Source organism: Schistocerca cancellata, chromosome 4 (genome assembly GCF_023864275.1).
Source record: "Schistocerca cancellata isolate TAMUIC-IGC-003103 chromosome 4, iqSchCanc2.1, whole genome shotgun sequence".
NCBI lineage: Eukaryota > Metazoa > Arthropoda > Insecta > Orthoptera > Acrididae > Schistocerca > Schistocerca cancellata.
This window is the reverse complement of record NC_064629.1, coordinates 267,020,878-267,043,669: the sequence shown is the minus strand read 5'-3', so window position 1 is coordinate 267,043,669 and position 22,792 is coordinate 267,020,878. Positions and strand designations below refer to the sequence as shown.

At 27.1% G+C, this 22,792-nt stretch overlaps 1 long non-coding RNA gene across 1 annotated transcript; it reads left to right on the top strand.

The window, feature by feature from the left end:
• The first annotated feature begins 8,008 nt into the window (after positions 1 to 8,008).
• LOC126184813 (uncharacterized) lies at positions 8,009 to 13,699 on the top strand. The gene is made up of 2 exons (XR_007536885.1): positions 8,009 to 8,085; positions 13,604 to 13,699. It is a non-coding gene; the product is annotated as an uncharacterized LOC126184813 (long non-coding RNA).
• Positions 13,700 to 22,792: the final 9,093 nt, after the last annotated feature.

Genomic DNA, 22,792 nt, shown 5'->3' with positions numbered 1-22,792 from the left:
GACCGGTGTTTTTTTTAAACTATTAAAACTAATGTTTATATTCTCTGTCTTTACTTCTTTATTGATTTATTTTGCTGGTGTTTATGTTTTTTCCTCTAAACGTAAGCATTTATTAATGGTTCTTTTGAGATTAGAATATATTGTTCTTTCTTTATTTATATTAATTATTGTTTTTCTTATTGAGTTTGGTTATGATTATTTTTTTCCTGTTATTTTTTTGGTTTTTTCTGTTTGTGAAGGTGCTTTAGGTCTTTCTATTTTAGTTTCAATAATTCGTGCTCATGGGAATGATTTTTTTAATTCTATTGTTTTATCTTTATGTTAAACAATTTATTTATAACTATTTTTTTGATCCCTCTTTGTTTGCTTAATAATTGTTGATGGTTGGTTCATTCTTTAATGTTTATGTCTAGTTTTGTTTTTATGATTTGTGTTTATTCATATGCAGATTTGAATATGATTAGATATTATTTTGGTATTGATTATTTTTCTTTTAGTTTGATTTTGCTTAGTTTTTGAATTTGTTCTTTAATAATTACTGCTAGAGGTTCAGTTTATTTAAGTTCTTATCATTCTAATTGTTTTCTCATTATAGTCTTAATTTTAATGATTATGCTTTATTGTTCTTTTGCTAGATTGAGTCTTGTTTCTTTATATATTTTTTTTGAGGCTAGATTAGTTCCTACTTTACTTTTGATTTTAGGTTGAGGTTATTAACCTGAACGTTTACAGGGTGGTGTTTATTTAATTTTTTATACTCTGGTTGCTACATTGCCTTTATTATAAGTTTTGTTTAGGGTTTATGATTTTTCTAATACTTTATATTTTCCTTTATTGGTTGATTTTGTTCTTATTATTTTATATTTTATGTGTTTATAATTCTTGCTTTTTTAGTTAAGATGCCAATATTTTTGGTTCATTTATGGCTTCCTAAGGCTCATGTTGAGGCCCCTATTTCAGGTAGAATGATTCTTGCTGGTGTTTTATTAAAGTTAGGTGGTTATGGTATTTTTCGTGTTATGAAGGTTATTTCTTATTTGGGTTTAAAGTTTAATTATTTTTGATTGTCTTTAGGCTTATCTGGTGGTGTTATTTTTAGATTTATTTGTTTTCGTCAGGTTGATTTAAGGTCTTTAATTGCATATTCTTCTGTTGCCCATATAAGAATGGTTATTGGAGGATTGATGACTATAAATTGATGGGGTTGTATGGGTTCTCTTTCTTTAATGTTTGGTCATGGTTTGTGTTCTTCTGGTTTATTTTGTTTGTCTAATATTATTTATGAGCGTTTAGGTAGACGAAGATTATTAATTAACAAGGATATGATTAAATTTAATACCAAGAATGGCTTTATGATGATTCCTTTTGAGATCTTCTAATATAGCTGCTCCTCCTTCTTTAAATTTGGTAGGTGAACTTAGATTATTAAATAGAATTATGTCTTGATCTTCTTTAGATTTTTTGCTTTAATTTTTTTCTTTTTTTAGAGCTGTTTATACTTTATACATGTATTCTTATTCTCAGCATGGTAATTATTATTCTGGTGTTTATACTTGTTCTCTTGGTTATTTTCGTGAATATCATATTTTACTTTTACATTGATTGCCTTTAAATATTCTTTGTATCAAGGGGGAGTATTTTTTTATTTAGGTTGCTTAAGTATTTTAATTAAAAATGTTGTTTTGTGGAATCAATGATATGAATTTTTTCATCTTAGGCCGTGAATTTATTATCTATTTGTTGACCTGGCTTTGCGTCAATTTTAACCCCTAAGGCAGGTACTGCTCATGAGTGTAGAACGTCGGATGCTCTTGTTAATACTCGTACTTCCGTATTTATTGGTAGAATTGTTCGGTTATCTACATCTAGGAGTCGAAATCCGTCATTTTCTAGGTCTTGTTATGGTGTTATATAAGTGTCAAATTCTATGTCTATAAAATCTGAATATTCATATCTTCAGTATCATTGTCGTCCAATTGTTTTAATTGTGATTATTGCATCTACTGAATCATCAAGTAAATATAATAGTCGTAATGATGGGAGTGCAATAAAAATTAGTGTAATGCTGGTAGTGCTGTTCAGATTGTTTCAATTAAATGTCTGTGAAGTATAGGCAATAAATAATATATAACTTAGAGCATAACCTACAATTACTGTAATTAATAATAATATGACTATAGTATGATCATGGAAGAATGATAGTTGCTCCATTAATGGGGTAGCTCCATCTTGAAGAGATAAATTTGATCATCTTGCCATTAATGAATTTTCTAATAAAAGGTCAAACCTTTATTTGTAGAGCTTAAATCTACTGCACTAATCTGCCATATTAGAATCTAGAAATTAATGGTAGTTCTGAGTAGCTGTGTTCTGCAGGTGGGTTATTTTGTAGTCATTCTGTTGATCTTCTTATATTAGCTCTAAATATGATTGCTCGGTTTGTAACCATTCTTTCTCATATAATTACAATAAATATAATAATTCCTACAATAGAAATTGTAGATCCAATTCTTGACACTACATTTCACGATGTATATGCATCAGGATAATCTGAATATCGTCGTGGTATTCCTGCTAGTCCGAGGAAATGTTGAGGGAAGAATGTTAAGTTTACCCCAATAAATATAATTGTAAATTGGATTTTTAATGATGTATTATTTATAGTTAATCCTGTAAATAATGGGTATCATTGAATAACACCTCCTATGATTGCAAATACTGCTCCTATGGATAATACATAATGGAAGTGGGCCACTACATAGCATGTATCAAGTAATACAATGTCAAGTGATGAGTTTGCTAATACTAACCCTGTTAGTCCACCAATTGTGAATAGAAAAATAAATCCTAAAGCTCATAATAGTGGTGGATTGAATTTGAATTTAGTTCCATATAGTGTAGCTAATCATCTGAATACCTTTATTCCTGTAGGTACAGCAATAATTATTGTTGCTGATGTAAAGTAAGCTCGTGTGTCAACGTCTATTCCTATTGTAAATATGTGATGTGCTCATACAATAAATCCTATTAGTCCAATTGATAAAATAGCATAAATTATACCTAGTGTTCCAAATGATTCAATTTTTCCTCTTTCTTGACATACAATGTGAGAGATAATTCCAAATCCAGGGAGAATTAAAATGTAAACTTCTGGGTGCCCAAAGAATCAAAATAAGTGTTGACCCTCCTCCCACAGGCTCAAAGAAGGATGTATTTAAATTTCGATCTGTTAGTAGTATAATAATAGCTCCTGCTAATACTGGAAGCGATAAAAGGAGGAGAAGGGCTGTAATAGCTACGGATCATACAAATAAAGGTGTTTGATCTAGAGTTATACTTTCTGATCGTATATTAATTGCTGTTGTAATGAAGTTTACTGCACCAAGAATAGATGATACACCTGCTAAATGAAGTGAGAAAATAGCCAGGTCTACAGATGCCCCTCCATGTGCGATAGCTCCTGCAAGAGGGGGGTAAACTGTTCACCCTGTACCAGCACCGTTATCTACTATAGAAGATGTAAGAAGAAGGGTTAGTGAAGGCGGTAGTAATCAAAAACTTATATTATTTATTCGTGGGAATGCTATATCTGGTGCACCAATTATTAATGGTACAAGCCAATTACCAAATCCACCAATTATAATAGGTATTACTATAAAAAAATTATTACAAATGCGTGTGCTGTAATAATAACATTATAAATTTGGTCATCTCCAATTAGAGATCCTGGCTGGCCGAGTTCAGCACGAATAAGTATTCTTATTGATGTTCCTACTATCCCTGCTCACGCTCCAAATAAGAAGTATAAAGTACCAATATCCTTATGGTTTGTTGAGAATAATCATTTTTGCAGTATGATGGCTGAATTTAAGGTGGTAGACTGTAAATCTACTTATGAGATGTTTCTCTCTTACCATTTTTAAGGCCTTATATTCAATTATGATTCTAGGCTGCAATTCTAGAGGTGTGAATTTTTACTAAGGCCTAAAAGATTATTCTTTTAATTATAACTTTGAAGGTTATTAGTTTAGTTAACTTAAGTCCTTAGTATAATGAGATTAAGGTTGATGTTGAGATTAATCCTAGTGTTGAAATTATTACTGTTATAGGGAGAATAATTCTTGATTTTTGAGACTTTATTTTTATAGATCATGAATTTTCTGCGTATGATATAATTAGGGCTGAGAATGTAATACGTATATAATAGTAAAGTGTAATTGTAGTTAATACAACCATAATGGATATAATAGTTGTTATGTTATTTTCTATTAAAGATTGTATTACACTTCATTTTGGTAGAAATCCAAGGAATGGTGGCAAACCACCTAGGGATAGAAGAGATAAAAATATTATAAATTTAATTTCAGTTTTTATATTTCTGTCTGAATAAATTTGGTTTATAAAAAATTGATTTATTTGCTTAAATAATAAGACCATAATTAATCTTAATAGTGAGTAAATAATAAAGTGTAATTCCCAGGTGTTTTCTCTAACTGTTAGAGATCTAATTATTCACCCTAAATGTCTAATTGAGGAATATGTTAGAAGTTGTCGTAGAGACGTTTGATTTAAACCACCTATTGCCCCAATAATAATTCTTAGAATGATAATTGTTCAAACGAAAGTTCTTAGTTGAATACAGTAAGATAACACCATTATTGGGGCAATTTTTTGTCATGTTATTAGTGTTAAACAGTTATTTCATCTTGAAGCTCCTATTACTTCTGGAAATCAGAAATGAAAGGGTGCAGCCCCGATCTTTAATAATAATCTAGATCTGATTATTATTGATGGAATAAATTACGTTTCTCAACCTATTGGATATTTTATTTGAATCAGCAAAATTGAAAAAAATAGTATTGTCAATGCTATTGCTTTGACAATAGAATATTTTATTGATGATTCATTTATTATTATATTTTTATTGCTTGTTTACCCTATCAAGGTAACCCTTTAATCAGGCACTTCATTTATATTTAATATATAAATTAAAATTTTTTTTTTAAATTTGTTTATGTATCATTTTGGTTATTTCTAATTAATTTATCTCGGTTCGGATAATTTGAGTATATATTATATATAATAAATAATTTATATTAATATATTACATTTAATTAAATTTATATACCTATAATGTTATTTTATTATTATTAAATGATTATTTTAATACATTTATTTACCTAGGATTATAGCTACTTATGTTTTTAGCTTAAAATTGGTTATTATATTATAAATTATATCATAATATGTAAATTAATATTAAATATTATTATAATTGGATATAATAAATATAACTGATAATATTAAATATAAAATATTATGTTAATATAAATAATTATATTAATTATAATAATATAATTATATATTTTTTCTATAATTAAATTATTAAATTAATTAATATTTAAGTTAACTTAATATAAAGTTAATTTTATAATAATAACATATTACATTAATTTACATAATTGTATAAAAGATATTTATTATATTATTTAATCTTTCTTTATTATTAGTGAAAAGAAAGATTAAATAAGAAAGAATATAATACAATTATTGGTATACATGTTCCATATTAATCTTTATTTATATATAATAGAGAAGTTGTTGTGGTCATTCGAGGGTGCGTTTCTTTTTTTTGTCACTATTTGTGTTTTTTTTTGTTTTTTTTCTTTAAATAATTGAATCTTTTATTTTTTCTTAATTTTATAAATTTTTGAATTTCTTATTTTGTTTTCAAAAGTTTTATTCTTGCTTATATTATTCACTTTTTCTTTGTATTATATGTAAGTTTTGTTAAACTAAATGTTCTATTTTGCAGTAATTTGATTTAATTATCAAGTGATTTTGGATTTAGCAATTGATTTAGTATCGGCATGATTCGTGCCAGCAGCTGCGGTTATACGATTGATACAAGTGAATATTATTGGTTAAAACAGTTGTTTATATTTTTAGGGTTAAAATATAAATTTGTAAGGTGAAATGTTAATTTTATTTATAGCTCTTTTTATGAATCAGTAAAATTTAAATAATAAACTAGGATTAGATACCCTATTATTTAAAATGTTAATTATATTTACCAGGGTACTATTAGTTAAGGTCTTTAAACCCAAAGAATTTGGCGGTATCTCATTCCATTCAGAGGAACCTACCCCGTGATTGATAACACATGATTTGTTCTACTTAATTTATTTGTTTGTATATCTTCGTTATCAGAGAATATTTTTAGAGTTATAATTCTCAAGATTTATAATTATAAAATATTTCAGGTCAAGTTGCAGCTTATAGTTAAGAGGAGGTGGGTTACAATAGATTATTGTTTATAACGGATTTGATGGTGAAATACTATTAAGGAAGGTGGATTTGATAGTAATTTAATTTATTTAATTAAACTGATATTGGCTGCGAGATGTGTATACATCGCCCGTCGCTCTCATTATTGATTATTCTATTTTATTTTTTAAATTTAGCTTCAATTTAGATGAGATAAGTCGTAACATAGTAGATGAACTGGAAAGTGTATCTAGTAACAGTTTCAAGATATAACTTATTAGTAAAGTGTTTCATTTACACTGAAAATTTTTCTGTGCAAATCAGGATATCTTGAATATTTATTTTATTATATTTATTTTTTGTTTATTTAATTATTTAATAAAAATAATTTTGGCGAATTTTGTCGTAGTATATTTTTGTAGAATTGATTTTTTAGATTATAGTTTATTGGTAATGTAATTGTTTTATGTAATATTATTTTAAATTTTTTAAAGTAGATTTTATTTATTGTACCTTTTGTATCAGGGTTTATCAAAATTTTAGTATTTACTTTACTTGTCTCGATTTGGGTTGATTTATAAGTAATTTATAGATAATGTACCATAATTATTATTAAATTATTTATAGAAATGAGATGTTAATCGTTTCCCAAGATATCAAGTTTCTTAAGAAAAAATTTAATTTTTTGAAGTTAATTGTTTTTATTTCATTTTTTAAGTATAAATATTAACTTATTTATTCTTTAAGGGATAAGCTTTGAAGTTAATAACCTATAATTTGTTTATAAAATATAATAGTAAGCTTTAAACCAGCTATCTATACGATTACGTTTTAGTTCATTATTTTTTATTTTGATTTTATAATGATATTAGGTTTTTTATTATGATTATTTATTTAATTTTAAAATGTTTGGAATAATGTTAGAATTAGTATATTTATTTGTATATAATTTTTACATTGTGAATTTATTATAAGGAACTAGGCAAAATTGATTTCCGCCTGTTTATCAAAACATGTCCTCTTGAAAATACTTTGAGGTCTGGCCTGCTCACTGAGCAGATTTTTAAAGAGCAGCGGTATTTTGACCGTGCAAAGGTAGCATAATCATTAGTCTCTTAATTAGTGGCTGGAATGAATGGCTTGACGAGAAATCAACTATCTCTTAATAAATTTTTGAATTTATCTTTTTAGTCAAAAGGCTTAAATTTTTCTTTATGACAAGGAGACCCTATAGAGCTTAACATTTTATTTTTATATAGTTTTTTGTTTGTCTTTCTATATTTAATGATGATGTTTTGTTTGGGTGACATGATGAATGAATAAACTCTTCATTATTATATCATTTATTTATGTTTGATATTTTGATCCATAATTTATGATCATAAGATTAAGTTACCTTAGGGATAACAGCGTAATTTTTTTTGAGAGCTCATATCGACAAAGCAGATTGCGACCTCGATGTTGGATTAAGAAAAATTTTGGGTGCAGTAGCCCAGTAATTAGGTCTGTTCGACTTTTAAATTCTTACATGATCTGAGTTCAGACCGGCGTGAGCCAGGTCGGTTTCTATCCTAAGATTATTAATTCATATTAGTACGAAAGGACCATATGGTTGAAATATTTTTTATTTTATTGATTAATATTAATTAAATTACTATTTTGACAGATTAATGTGTTGAATTTAGAATTCATTTATGTAGATTTTGTCTACAAATAGTATTGATACTTTATGATTTATTTATGTTTATTTTGAATTTTCTTTTATTAGTTATTTGTGTTTTAATTAGTGTTGCTTTTTTAACTTTATTAGAGCGTAAGGTTTTACGTTATGTCCAAATTCGAAAGGGCCCAAATAAAATAGGTTTTGTAGGAATTCCTCAACCCTTTAGTGATGCTATTAAGTTAATTTGTAAGGAGCAGCCAATTCCTATTATATCTAACAATTTACTTTATTATTTTTCTCCTGTTTTTAATTTAATAATTTCCTTGGCTGTTTGAGTAATTTTCCCTTACTTAACTTATATATGTTCTTTTTCTTGTGGATTTTTTTTATGTTGTACTAGATTAGGTGTTTATACTGTTACAATTGCTGGTTGGTCTTCTAATTCAAATTATTCTTTACTAGGTTCTCTTCGTTCTGTTGCTCAAACAATTTCATATGAAGTTAGTTTGGCTTTAATTTTATTATCTTTAATTATTTTAATTGGTAGTTTTAACATGTTTGATTTTATAAATTATCAGCTTGATTGTTGATTTATTATTATTTCTTTTCCTTTGGCTTTAGCTTGTTTTGCTTCTTGTTTAGCTGAAACAGACCGTACTCCTTTTGACTTTGCCGAAGGTGAATCTGAGTTAGTTTCAGGGTTTAATATTGAATATGGTGCACCAGTTTTACGTTAATTTTTTTAACTGAGTATACAAGAATTGTTTTTATAAGAATATTATTAGCTTTAATTTTTTTTGTGGTGATTTTTATTCTCATATATCTTTTATTAAGCTTGCTGTTATGTCCTTTGGGTTTATTTGAGTTCGGGGGACATTACCACGTTTTCGTTATGATAAGTTAATGTACTTAGCTTGAAAAAGTTTTTTTCCTTTATCTTTAAATTTGTTTATTTTCTTTGTCAGTTTAAAGATTTTTTTATTTCATTTATTTAGTGAAATTTTTTAAGAAAAGTTAATAGAAGAGTTAAACTTCTAGTTCTATGTTTTCAAAACATATGCTTTTCCTAAGCTAATTAACTTATTATTCCTTAATTAGTTTATCTAATGCATTTGCAATATGTACATTAATAAAGAAGTATGTAAAGTAGATAATTGTTAAGATTTGTCCTGTTATGATGTAAGGTTCTTCAACAGGTCGTTTACCAATTCATGTTAATAAGCATACAACAACTACTATAATTCAGTATAAAATCTGATTAACAGGTTAGAATTGAATACCTCGAAATGGTGTTTTATTATAAAATGGTAAAATTATTAAGATTCTAATTGATAAGAATAATGCAATAACACCTCCTAGCTTATTAGGGATTGATCGTAGAATTGCATATGCAAATAAGAAATATCATTCTGGTTGAATATGGACTGGAGTTACTAATGGGTTAGCAGGCACAAAATCATCTGGATCCCCTAGAAGGTAAGGATTAATCAAGCACAATATAATTAATAATGCTGTTATTAATACATATGTAATAGAGTCCTTGAAAGTAAAGTATGGGTGAAATGGGATTTTTTCAATATCTGCATTTAGGCCTAATGGGTTATTAGACCCTGTTTGGTTAAGGAAAAATAACTGAATTGCTGCCATGGCAGCAATAATAAATGGTAGTACAAAATGGAATGTAAAGAATCGATTTAATGTTGCATTATCAATGGCAAACCCTCCTCATACTCATTGAACTAAATCTGTCCCTAAATACGGAATTGCTGATAATAAATTAGTTATTACTGTCGCACCTCAGAATGATATTTGACCTGAAGGTAAAACGTATCCTATAAATGCGGTTGCTATAACTAAGAATAGAATTACTGTACCAATTATTCAGGTTTGCATGTATATGTAAGATCCGTAGTAAATTCCTCGTCCTACATGTAAATAAATACAAATAAAAAATATAGAAGCTCCATTTGCGTGTAAGAATCGAGTAATTCAACCATTATTTACGTCTCGGCAGATGTGAACTACACTACTAAATGCTATTTCAATATTTGATGTATAATGCATAGCTAAAAATAGTCCGGTTACAATTTGAATTACGAAACATAACCCTAGTAGGGACCCAAAATTTCATCAAAATGAAATATTTGTTGGTGCAGGCAAATCAACTAAAGAGTTATTAATGATTTTAATTAAAGGATGTCTTAATCGCAAGGGTTTATTCATTAGTAAATTATCTTATTTTACGAATAGGCCCTGGTTAATATTGGTGATTTTAACAACTGCTAATAGTGCCAAAAATAAATAAATAATTATTATTAAAGTAATAATAAATGTTGGTCTATTATATAGTTTTTCTAAAGATATTGTTATTTCTAGATAATTGATTGAATTATATTTATAGTTTCAGTATTTTTGAAAAAGTCTATAAGTATTGTTATATCTAGAATAATTAATATTGATATAATAAATACTCATATTGTTAAGATAATAATTGTCATAATTGATTTAGGTTGGAATATTTCGTTTGATGCAATTCTCGTAATATAAATAAATAGAACTAATATACCACCAAGAAACGTTAAAAATAAAATATATGATAATCAATATCTTTCCATTATTGTTCCTGTTATTAGCCTGACTAAAAAGGTTTGTAGGATAATGAAAAGCATTATTGATATTGGGTGTCTTGATTTAATAAAATTAATATTTATTACGTTTGATTGTGATATAATTATTATTTTGATCATTTCAGTGGTTAGTTTATTAAAAATATCGGTTTTGGCGATCGATGATGGAAAGCTTTTTCACCTCTGAAGTCTTAAAAGTGGGGGCTGAACTTATTTCCGGTTTACAAGACCGGTTTTTTTTAAACTATTAAAACTAATGTTTATATTCTCTGTCTTTACTTCTTTATTGATTTATTTTGCTGGTGTTTATGTTTTTCCCTCTAAACATAAGCATTTATTAATGGTTCTTTTGAGATTAGAATATATTGTTCTTTCTTTATTTATATTAATTATTGTTTTTCTTATTGAGTTTGATTATGATTATTTTTTTCCTGTTACTTTTTTGGTTTTTTCTGTTTGTGAATGTGCTTTAGGTCTTTCTATTTTAGTTTCAATAATTCGTTCTCATGGGAATGATTTTGTTAATTCTTTTGGATTATCTTTATGTTAAAGTATTTATTTATAACTATTATTTTGATCCCTCTTTGGTTAATAATTGTTGATGGTTGGTTCATTCTTTAATGTTTATGTCTAGTTTTGTTTTTATGATTTGTGTTTATTCATATGCAGGTTTGAATATGATTAGATATTATGTTGGTATTGTTATTTTTCTTTTAGTTTGATTTTGCTTAGTTTTTGAATTTGTTCTTTAATAATTACTGCTAGAGGTTCAGTTTATTTAAGTTCTTATCATTCTAATTTTTTTGTCTTTATAGTCTTAATTTTAATGATTATGCTTTATTGTTATTTTGCTAGACTGAGTCTTCTTTCTTTTTATATTTTTTTTGAGGCTAGATTAGTTCCTACTTTACTTTTGAATTTAGGTTGAGGTTATCAACCTGAACGTTTACAGGCTGGTGTTTATTTAATTTTTTATGCTCTGGTTGCTAGATTGCCTTTATTATTAGTTTTATTTAGGGTTTATGATTTTTCTAATACTTTATATTTTCCTTTATTGGTTGATTTTGGTTCTTATTATTTTATATTTTATGTGTTTATAATTCTTGCTTTTTTAGTTAAGATGCCAATATTTTTGGTTCATTTATGGCTTCCTAAGGCTCATGTTGAGGCCCCTATTTCAGGTAGAATGATTCTTGCTGGTGTTTTATTAAAGTTAGGTGGTTATGGTATTTTTCGTGTTATGAAGGTTATTTCTTATTTGGGTTTAAAGTTTAATTATTTTTTATTGTCTTTAGGCTTATCTGGTGGTGTTATTGTTAGATTTATTTGTTTTCGTCAGGTTGATTTAAAGTCTTTAATTGCATATTATTCTGTTGCCCATATAAGAATGGTTATTGGAGGATTGATGACTATAAATTGATGGGGTTGTATGGGTTCTCTTTCTTTAATGTTTGGTCATGGTTTGTGTTCTTCTGGTTTATTTTGTTTGTCTAATATTATTTATGAGCGTTTAGGTAGACAAAGATTATTAATTAACAAGGGTATGATTAATTTAATACCAAGAATGGCTTTATGATGATTCCTTTTGAGATCTTCTAATATAGCTGCTCCTCCTTCTTTAAATTTGGTAGGTGAACTTAGATTATTAAATAGAATTATTACTTGATCTTCTTTTAGATTTTTGGCTTTAATTTTTTTGTTTTTTTTAGAGCTGTTTATACTTTATACATGTATTCTTATTCTCAGCATGGTAATTATTATTCTGGTGTTTATACTTGTTCTCTTGGTTATTTTCGTGAATATCATCTTTTACTTTTACATTGATTGCCTTTAAATATTCTTTGTTTAAAGGAGGAGTATTTTTTTATTTTGGTTGCTTAAGTATTTTAATTAAAAATGTTGTTTTGTGGAATCAATGATATGAATTTTTTAATCTTAGGCCGTGAATTTGTTTTCTATTTGTTCTTTGAGTTTTTTTTCTTTATTTTTTTCTAGAACGATAATTTTCATTTTGGGTATTTATTATAACTAAGCTTTAAACCAGCTATCTCTAAGATTACGTTTTATTTCATTATTTTTTATTTTGATTTTATAATTATTTTAGGTTTTTTATTAAGATTATTTATTTAATTTTAAAATTTTTGTAATAATGATAGAATTAGTATATTTATTTGTATATAATTTTTACCTTGTCAATTTATTATAAGGAACTAGGCAAAATTGATTTCCGCCTGTTTATCAAAAATTGTCCTCTTGAAAACACTTTGAGGTCTGGCCTGCTCACTGAGCAGATTTTTAATGAGCAGCGGTATTTTGACCGTGCAAAGGTAGCATAAACATTAGTCTCTTAATTAGTGGCTGGAATGAATGGCATGACGAGAAATCAACTGTCTCTTAATAAATTTTTGAATTTAACTTTTGAGTCAAAAGGCTTAAATTTTTCTTTAGGACGAGAAGACCCTATAGAGCCTAACATTTTATTTTTATATAGTTTTTTGTTTGCTTTCTATATTTAATGATGATGTTTTGTTGGGGTGACATGAAGAATGAATAAACTCTTCATTATTATATCATTTATTTATGTTTGATGTTTTCATCCATAATTTATGATCATAAGATTAAGTTACCTTAGGGATAACAGTGTAATTGTTTTTGAGAGCTCATATCGACAAAGCAGATTGCGACCTCGATGTTGGATTAAGAAAAATTTTGGGTGCAGTAGCCCAGTAATTAGGTCTGTTTGAGCTTTAAATTCTTACATGATCTGAGTTCAAACCGGCGTGAGCCAGGTCGGTTTCTATCCTAAGATTATTTATTCATATTAGCACGAAAGGACCATATGGTTGAAATATTTTTTTTTATTGATTAATATTAATTAAATTACTATTTTGACAGATTAATGTGTTGAATTTAGAATTCATTTATGTAGATTTTGTCTACAAATAGTATTGATACTTTATGATTTATTTATGTTTATTTTGAATTTTCTTTTATTAGTATTTGTGTTTTAATTAGTGTTGCTTTTTTAACTTTATTAGAGCGTCAGGTTTTAGGTTACATCCAAATTCGAAAGGGCCCAAATAAAGTAGGTTTTGTAGGAATTCCTCAACCCTTTAGTGATGCTATTAAGTTAATTTGTAAGGAGCAGCCAATTCCTATTATATCTAATTATTTACTTTATTATTTTTCTCCTGTTTTTAGTTTAATAATTTCCTTGGCTGTTTGAGTAATTTTCCCTTACTTAACTTATATATGTTCTTTTTCTTATGGATTTTTGTTTTTTTTATGTTGTACTGGATTAGGTGTTTATACTGTTATAATTGCTGGTTGGTCTTCTAATTCAAATTATTCTTTACTAGGTTCTCTTCGTTCTGTTGCTCAAACAATTTCATATGAAGTTAGTTTGGCTTTAATTTTATTATCTTTAATTATTTTAATTGGTAGTTTTAACATGTTTGATTTTATAAATTACCAGCTTTATTGTTGATTTATTATTATTTCTTTTCCTTTAGCTTTAGCTTGTTTTGCTTCTTGTTTAGCTGAAACAAACCGTACTCGTTTTGACTTTGCCGAAGGTGAATCTGAGTTAGTTTCAGGGTTTAATATTGAATATGGTGCAGGCAGTTTTACTTTAATTTTTTTAGCTGAGTATACAAGAATTGTTTTTATAAGAATATTATTAGCTTGAATTTTTTTAGGTGGTGATTTTTATTCTTTTATATTTTTTATTAAGCTTGCTGTTATGTCCTTTGGGTTTATTTGAGTTCGGGGTACATTACCACGTTTTCGTTATGATAAGTTAATGTACTTAGCTTGAAAAAGTTTTAGCCTATATCTTTTAATTTTTTTATTTTCTTTGTCGGTTTAAAGATTTTATTTATTTCATTTATTTAGTGAAATTTTTTAAGAAAAGTTAATAGAAGAGTATGTTTTCAAAACATATGCTTTTCCTAAGCTAATTAACTTATTATTCCTTAATTAGTTTATCTCATACATTTGCAATATGTACATTAATTAAGAAGTATGTAAAGTAGATAATTGTTAAGATTTGTCCTGTTATGATTTAAGGTTCTTCAACAGGTCGTTTACCAATTCATGTTAATAAGCATGCAACAACTACTATAATTCAGAATAAAATCTGATTAATAGGATAGAATTGAATGCCTTGAAATGGTGTTTTATTATTAAATGGTAAAATTATTAAGATTCTAATTGATAAGAATAATGCAATAACACCTCCTAGCTTATTAGTGATTGATCGTAGAATTGCATATGCAAATAAGAAATATCATTCTGGTTGAATATGGACTGGAGTTACTAATGGGTTAACAGGCACAAAATTATCTGGATCCCCTAGAAGGTAAGGATTAATCAAGCACAATATAATTAATAATGATGTTATTAATACAAATGTAATAGAGTCCTTGAAAGTAAAGTATGGGTGAAATGGGATTTTTTCAATATCTGCATTTAGGCCTAATGGGGTAATAGACCCTGTTTGGTGAAGGAAAAATAAATGAATTGCTGCCATGGCAGCAATAATGAACGGTAGTACAAAATGGAATGTAAAGAATCGATTTAATGTTGCATTATCAACAGCAAACCCTCCTCATACTCATTGAACTAAATCTGTCCCTAAATATGGAATTGCTGATAATAAATTAGTAATTACTGTCGCACCTCGGAATGATATTTGACCTCAAGGTAAAACGTATCCTATAAATGTTGTTGCTATAACTAAGAATAGAATTACTGTACCAATTATTCAGGTGTGCATGTATATGTAAGATCCGTAGTAAATTCCTCGTCCTACATGTAAATAAATACAAATAAAAAATATAGAAGCTCCATTTGCGTGTAAGAATCGAATAATTCAACCATTATTTACGTCTCGGCAGATGTGAACTACACTACTAAATGCTATTTCAATATTTGATGTATAATGCATAGCTAAAAATAGTCCGGTTACAATTTGAATTACCAAACATAACCCTAGTAGGGACCCAAAATTTCATCAAAATGAAATATTTGTTGGTGCAGGCAAATCAACTAAAGAGTTATTAATGATTTTAATTAAAGGATGTCTTAATCGTAAGGGTTTATTCATTAGTAAATTATCTTATTTTATGAATAGGCCCCTGGTTAATTTTGGTGATTTTAACAACTGCTAATAGTGCCAAAAATAAATAAATTATTATTATTATTGTAATAATAAATGTTGGTCTATTATATAGTTTTTCTAAAGATATTGTTATTTCTTGATAATTGATTGAATTAGCAATACTTATAGTTTCAGTATTATTGAAAAAGTCTATAAATATTGTTATATCTAGAATAATTAATATTGATATAATAAATACTCATATTGTTAAGATAATAATTGTCATAATTGATTTAGGTTGGAATATTTCGTTTGACGCAATTCTCGTAATATAAATAAATAGAACTAATATACCACCAAGAAACGTTAAAAATAAAATATATGATAATCAATATCTTTCCATTATTGTTCCTGTTATTAGCCTGACTAAAAAGGTTTGTAGGATAATGAAAAGCATTATTGATATTGGGTGTCTTAATTTAATAAAATTAATATTTATTACGTTTGATTGTGATATAATTAATATTTTGATCATTTCAGGGGTTATTTTATTAAAAATATCGGTTTTGGGGACCGATGATGGAAAGCTTTTTCACCTCTGAAGTTTTAAAAGTGGGGGCTGAACTTATTTCCGGTTTACAAGACCGGTGTTTTTTTTAAACTATTAAAACTAATGTTTATATTCTCTGTCTTTACTTCTTTATTGATTTATTTTGCTGGTGTTTATGTTTTTTCCTCTAAACGTATGCATTTATTAATGGTTCTTTTGAGATTAGAATAATTTGTTCTTTCTTTATTTATATTAATTATTGTTTTTCTTATTGAATTTGATTATGATTATTTTTTTCCTGTTACTTTTTTGGTTTTTTCTGTTTGTGAATGTGCTTTAGGTCTTTCTATTTTAGTTTCAATAATTCGTTCTCATGGGAATGATTTTGTTAATTCTTTTGGATTATCTTTATGTTAAAGTATTTATTTATAACTATTTTTTTGATCCCTCTTTGGTTAATAATTGTTGATGGTTGGTTCATTCTTTAATGTTTATGTCTAGTTTTGTTTTTATGATTTGTGTTTATTCATATGCAGATTTGAATATGATTAGATATTATGTTGGTATTGATTATTTTTCTTTTAGTTTGATTTTGCTTAGTTTTTGAATTTGTTCTTTAATAATTACTGCTAGAGGTTCAGTTTATTTAAGTTCTTATCATTCTAATTTTTTTGTCTTTATAGTCTTAAATTAATGATTATGCTTTATTGTTATTTTGCTAGACTGAGTCTTCTTTCTTTTTATATTTTTTTTGAGGCTAGATTAGTTCCTACTTTACTTTTGAATTTAGGTTGAGGTTATCAACCTGAACGTTTACAGGCTGGTGTTTATTTAATTTTTTATGCTCTGGTTGCTAGATTGCCTTTATTATTAGTTTTATTTAGGGTTTATGATTTTTCTAATACTTTATATTTTCCTTTATTGGTTGATTTTGGTTCTTATTATTTTATATTTTATGTGTTTATAATTCTTGCTTTTTTAGTTAAGATGCCAATATTTTTGGTTCATTTATGGCTTCCTAAGGCTCATGTTGAGGCCCCTATTTCAGGTAGAATGATTCTTGCTGGTGTTTTATTAAAGTTAGGTGGTTATGGTATTTTTCGTGTTATGAAGGTTATTTCTTATTTGGGTTTAAAGTTTAATTATTTTTTATTGTCTTTAGGCTTATCTGGTGGTGTTATTGTTAGATTTATTTGTTTTCGTCAGGTTGATTTAAAGTCTTTAATTGCATATTATTCTGTTGCCCATATAAGAATGGTTATTGGAGGATTGATGACTATAAATTGATGGGGTTGTATGGGTTCTCTTTCTTTAATGGTTGGTCATGGTTTGTGTTCTTCTGGTTTATTTTGTTTGTCTAATATTATTTATGAGCGTTTAGGTAGACAAAGATTATTAATTAACAAGGGTATGATTAATTTAATACCAAGAATGGCTTTATGATGATTCCTCTTGAGATCTTCTAATATAGCTGCTCCTCCTTATTTAAATTTGGTAGGTGAACTTAGATTATTAAATAGAATTATGACTTGATCTTCTTTTAGATTTTTTGCTTTAATTTTTTTGTCTTTTTTTAGAGCTGTTTATACTTTATACATGTATTCTTATTCTCAGCATGGTAATTATTATTCTGGTGTTTGTACTTGTTCTCTTGGTTATTTTCGTGAATATCATATTTTACTTTTACATTGATTGCCTTTAAATATTCTTTGTTTAAAGGGGCAGTATTTTTTATTTAGGTTGCTTAAGTATTTTAATTAAAAATGTTGTTTTGTGGAATCAGTGATATGAATTTTTTCATCTTAGGCCGTGAATTTGTTTTCTATTTGTTCTTTGAGTTTTTTCTTTATTTTTTTCTAGAACTATAATTTTTATTTTGGGTATTTATTATTTAATAATTGATTATAGAGTTTTTGTTGAATGAGAACTTTCTAATTTAAATGGTTCTTTGGTTGTTATGACTTTAATTTTCGATTGAATGTCTCTTATTTTTATGGCTTTGGTTATGTATATTTCTTCTTTGGTTATTTATTATAGAGAGGATTATATATCTGGAGAAAAAAATATAAATCGTTTTATTATTATTGTTTTAATATTTATTCTTTCTATAGGTTTTTTAATTATTAGTCCTAATTTGATTAGAATTTTATTAGGATGGGATGGTTTAGGTTTAGTTTTTTATTGTTTAGTTATTTACTACCAAAATGTAAAATCTTATAACGCGGGTATATTAACTGCACTTTCTAATCGTATTGGTGATGTTGCTATTTTAATTTCTATTGCTTGAATATTAAATTTTGGTGGTTGAAATTATATTTATTATTATGATTTTATTTCTAATTCTTTTGAAATAAAGCTTATTACTATATTAACTGTTTTAGCAGCCATAACTAAAAGAGCTCAAATTCCTTTTTCTTCTTGGCTTCCTGCTGCTATGGCTGCTCCTACTCCTGTTCCTGCTTTGGTCCATTCTTCTACTCTTTTTACTGCTGGGGTTTATTTATTAATTCGTTTCAGACCAATATTAGATACTTATAATTGTGGTTGATTTTTCCTTTTAATTGGTTGTATAACTATATTTATGGCTGGTTTGGGGGCGAATTTTGAATTTGATTTGAAGAAAATTATTGCTCTTTCTACTTTAAGACAACTTGGTTTAATAATAAGAATTTTGGCTATGGGTTACCCAAAACTTGCATTTCTTCATTTATTAGCTCATGCTTTATTTAAGGCTTTATTGTTTATGTGTGCAGGTTCAATAATTCACAATTTAAAGGATTCTTAGGACATTCGTTTTATAGGTTCTATTGTTAATTTTATGCCTTCAACTTCACTTTGTTTTAATGTTTCTAGTTTATCTTTGTGTGGTATACCATTTTTAGCAGGTTTTTATTCAAAGGATTTAATTCTTGAAATGGTTTGTTTAAGATGGATTAATTGTTTAATATTTTCTTTATTTCTTTTCTACTGGCTTAACTGCTTCTTATTCTTTTCGTCTTTTTTATTATTCAATATCTGGTGATAATAATTTTTATTCTAGATCTTCTTTTGATGATAAGGGTTATTATATTTCGTTTGGTATAATTGGTTTATTATTTGTTGCTGTTTTTGGTGGCAGTCTTTTGTCTTGATTAATTTTTCCTATTCCTCATGTGATTGCTTTGCCTTATTATTTAAAGTTTTTAACTATTACTGTGGTTGTTTTGGGTGCTTATTTGGGTTATCTTATTTCTAATTTTGATTTTTCTCAAAATTTATTTTCTTTAAGTATACTTTCTTTTGTCAGATTTGCTGGTTCTATGTGGTTTATACCTTTTCTTTCAACCAAGTTTATTAGATATATTCCTTTAAAATTGGGTTATTATTCATCTAAATCATTTGATTATGGTTGGGGTGAATTATTTGGTGGTCAAGGTTTATATAGACTGTTTATTTATTTAATTGGTTATATACAAGGTTGATATGATTCTAATTTTAAGATTTATCTTTTAACTTTTATTTTTTGTTTGTTTATTTTGGTGATATTATTTTTCGTTTACTTAAATAGCTTATGATTAGAGCGTGGCACTGAAGATGTTATGGAAGTATTTTTACTTTTAGGTATTTATAAATATACATATATTATTTTTACAGTGAAAATGTAATGTTTTATTTAAACTATATAAATTTTAGAAATGTTAACGGAATTTAACCGCTAATATAAAAAGTTAGCAGCTTTCATATTGGCTTTACATTTCCTTAATTGGAACTTTATAGTTCAATTATATTATTAACAGTAATATGCCTCCTTTTGGCTTCAATTAATAAGAATAAGGGTATTTTATTTACCAACCTTCCAGGTCGAAACTGACTGCAATATTTCGCTTCTTATTCTATTTAAGGTTGATTGATTATATTAATACTTTATGAATGCAACCCAAATGTTATAGTTAACTACAACCCTTTATTCTGCTCATTGTAAAGCTCCTTGATTTCATTCATGATATAGTCCTCCTAGTAATACTATAATAAAAAATATTGTTGATATTGTTCAGATTATAATGTCTGAAGTTTTAAAAATAATTACAATTGGGAGGATTAGTGCGATTTCTACATCAAAAATTAAGAAAATTACTGCAATTAAGAAGAATCGAAGTGAGAAGGGTATTCGTACTGATCTTTTTGGATCAAATCCACACTCAAATGGTGAGCTTTTTTCTCAGTCATTAATTAATTTTTTTGATAATGTTGTTGCAAGGATTATAACAATTATTGGGATAATAAATCTAATAAAAATTCTTGTAGATAGAATTAGGATGTTTTTCTTGATTAATATCAAGCTTTTTGATTGGAAGTCAAATGTACTATTTATACTAGAAAAACAATTATCTACATCATCAATAAATAGAGATGTATAAGAATAATCACACTACATCTACAAAGTGTCAGTATAATGCTGCTGCTTCAAATCCAAAGTGGTGTCTTGGTGAGAATTGATTTATTGAATGTCGAAGTAGACATGTTGATAAGAAGATTGTTCTAATAATTACATGTAGCCCATGGAATCCTGTTGCAACAAAGAATGTTGATCCATAAACTGCATCTGCAATGGTGAAGGGTGCTTCTCAATACTCATATGCTTGAAGTATAGTGAAGTATAGTCCTAATAATACTGTGAAGAATAGTCCTTGTAATGCTTGAGTATGGTTAGATTCTATTAGACTATGATGTGCTCATGTTACTGTTACTCCTGATGCTAAAAGAATAGCTGTATTAAGTAATGGAATTTGTATAGGATTAAAAGGTTGAATTCCTATTGGGGGTCATAATATCCCTAGTTCAATAGTAGGTGCTAGTCTTCTTCTAAAAATGCTCAGAAAAATGAAACAAAGAATAGTACTTCTGATGCAATAAATAAAATTATTCCTCATCGTAATCCAATTGATACAAATCCCGTATGTAGTCCTTGGTATGTTCCTTCTCGTACTACATCTCGTCATCATTGGATTATAGTTAGTAAGGTAATTCCAAATCCAATTATAAATAAGTTAATGTTAAATAGGTGAAATCATTTTGCTAATCCTGATAGTAAAACTATTGCTCCAATTGCTCCTGTTAATGGTCAAGGTCTATAATCTACTAAGTGGAATGGGTGATTTGAATGAGTTGTTAACATAGGTTTAGTATACTTCTCTAGATTATAAAGTTCTTAAAATTGAGAAAACATAAGCTTGAAATATTGCTACTGCTAATTCTAGAATTAATAGAAGTATTTGTCCAATAATTAATAGTGAGATTAAGTTTATTGCTATAGATGGTCCTGTATTTCCTAGTAATGTTAATAGTAAGTGTCCTGCAATTATATTTGCTGCTAGTCGTACTGCTAATGTACCCGGTCGAATGACATTTCTAATTGTTTCAATTAATACTATAAATGATATTAATGCAGGCGGTGTTCCTTGAGGAACAAGGTGTGTAAATATATGATAGGTATGATTAATTCATCCAAATAACATAAATCTTAATCATATAGGTAGAGCGATTGCAAATGTTAATGCTAAATGTCTTGTTCTAGTAAAGATGTAAGGGAATAATCCTATGAAATTATTAAATAGTATTATAATAAAGATTGAAATGAAGATGAATGTTGTTCCATTAAATGATTTTGGTCCTAGTAATGTTTTAAATTCATTGTGTAAGGTTAGGTTTAGTTTATTTCAAATAATATTAATTCGTGATGGTGTAAGTCAAAACATTGATGGGATTAATAATAATCCTAAGAATGTTCTAGTTCAATATATATATATATATATATATATATATATATATATATATATATATATATATATATATATATATATATATATTGTACTAAACTTGTAAAAAAATGCTATGACGTTTGCAAAAGACACCAGTTGGTGTCTCCATGCAAAAAAAATTACAATAAATAAAAAGTAAATAAATGAAACTAACATAGGTTTGCTTCTGAAAAGAACATTTTTTATTCAGTTAAGTTAGCAGACTTTGCTACACAAACATTTTCTTTCAGAGTCTCACATAATTTATCTGATATTCCTAGATTTTGAACAAGTAACTGACAGTGCTTGCTTTCTATCTCTGTTGCTATATCGTCTGTTATTGAGGAAGATTGTTTGGTCACTCTCGTTGGACAGTTTATGAGTGTTGTTATGCCAGGGATGTAGAGGATATTCAGCTATGTACTACTAACATCATATGATTTTATTTTGTTGATATTTAAATTCCCAAATGTGAGAATGTTCATTTTTATACTATATACCTTGTCTAAGCTCTGAGTTTCAACAAAAAATTATCCGTATTACCACTGGGGCATTTATACAAACAAAATAAAATAATTTTTTCTGGAATGCTGTTTGCTGATATTTCAGTCAATGATAATTCAAAATATTTGAAGAGTTTAAATGTACAACTTTTTTCACATTAATACAGGAACCCCCACCTTTCATGGAAATTGCACTACAGGAACAGGCCAGGTCATAAGATGTTAATGGAAAATATAGAGTTTTATTTTCCTTACCCCAGTGTTCAGTGATAAATACAATGGTACAGACTGGTGTTTGCAATTC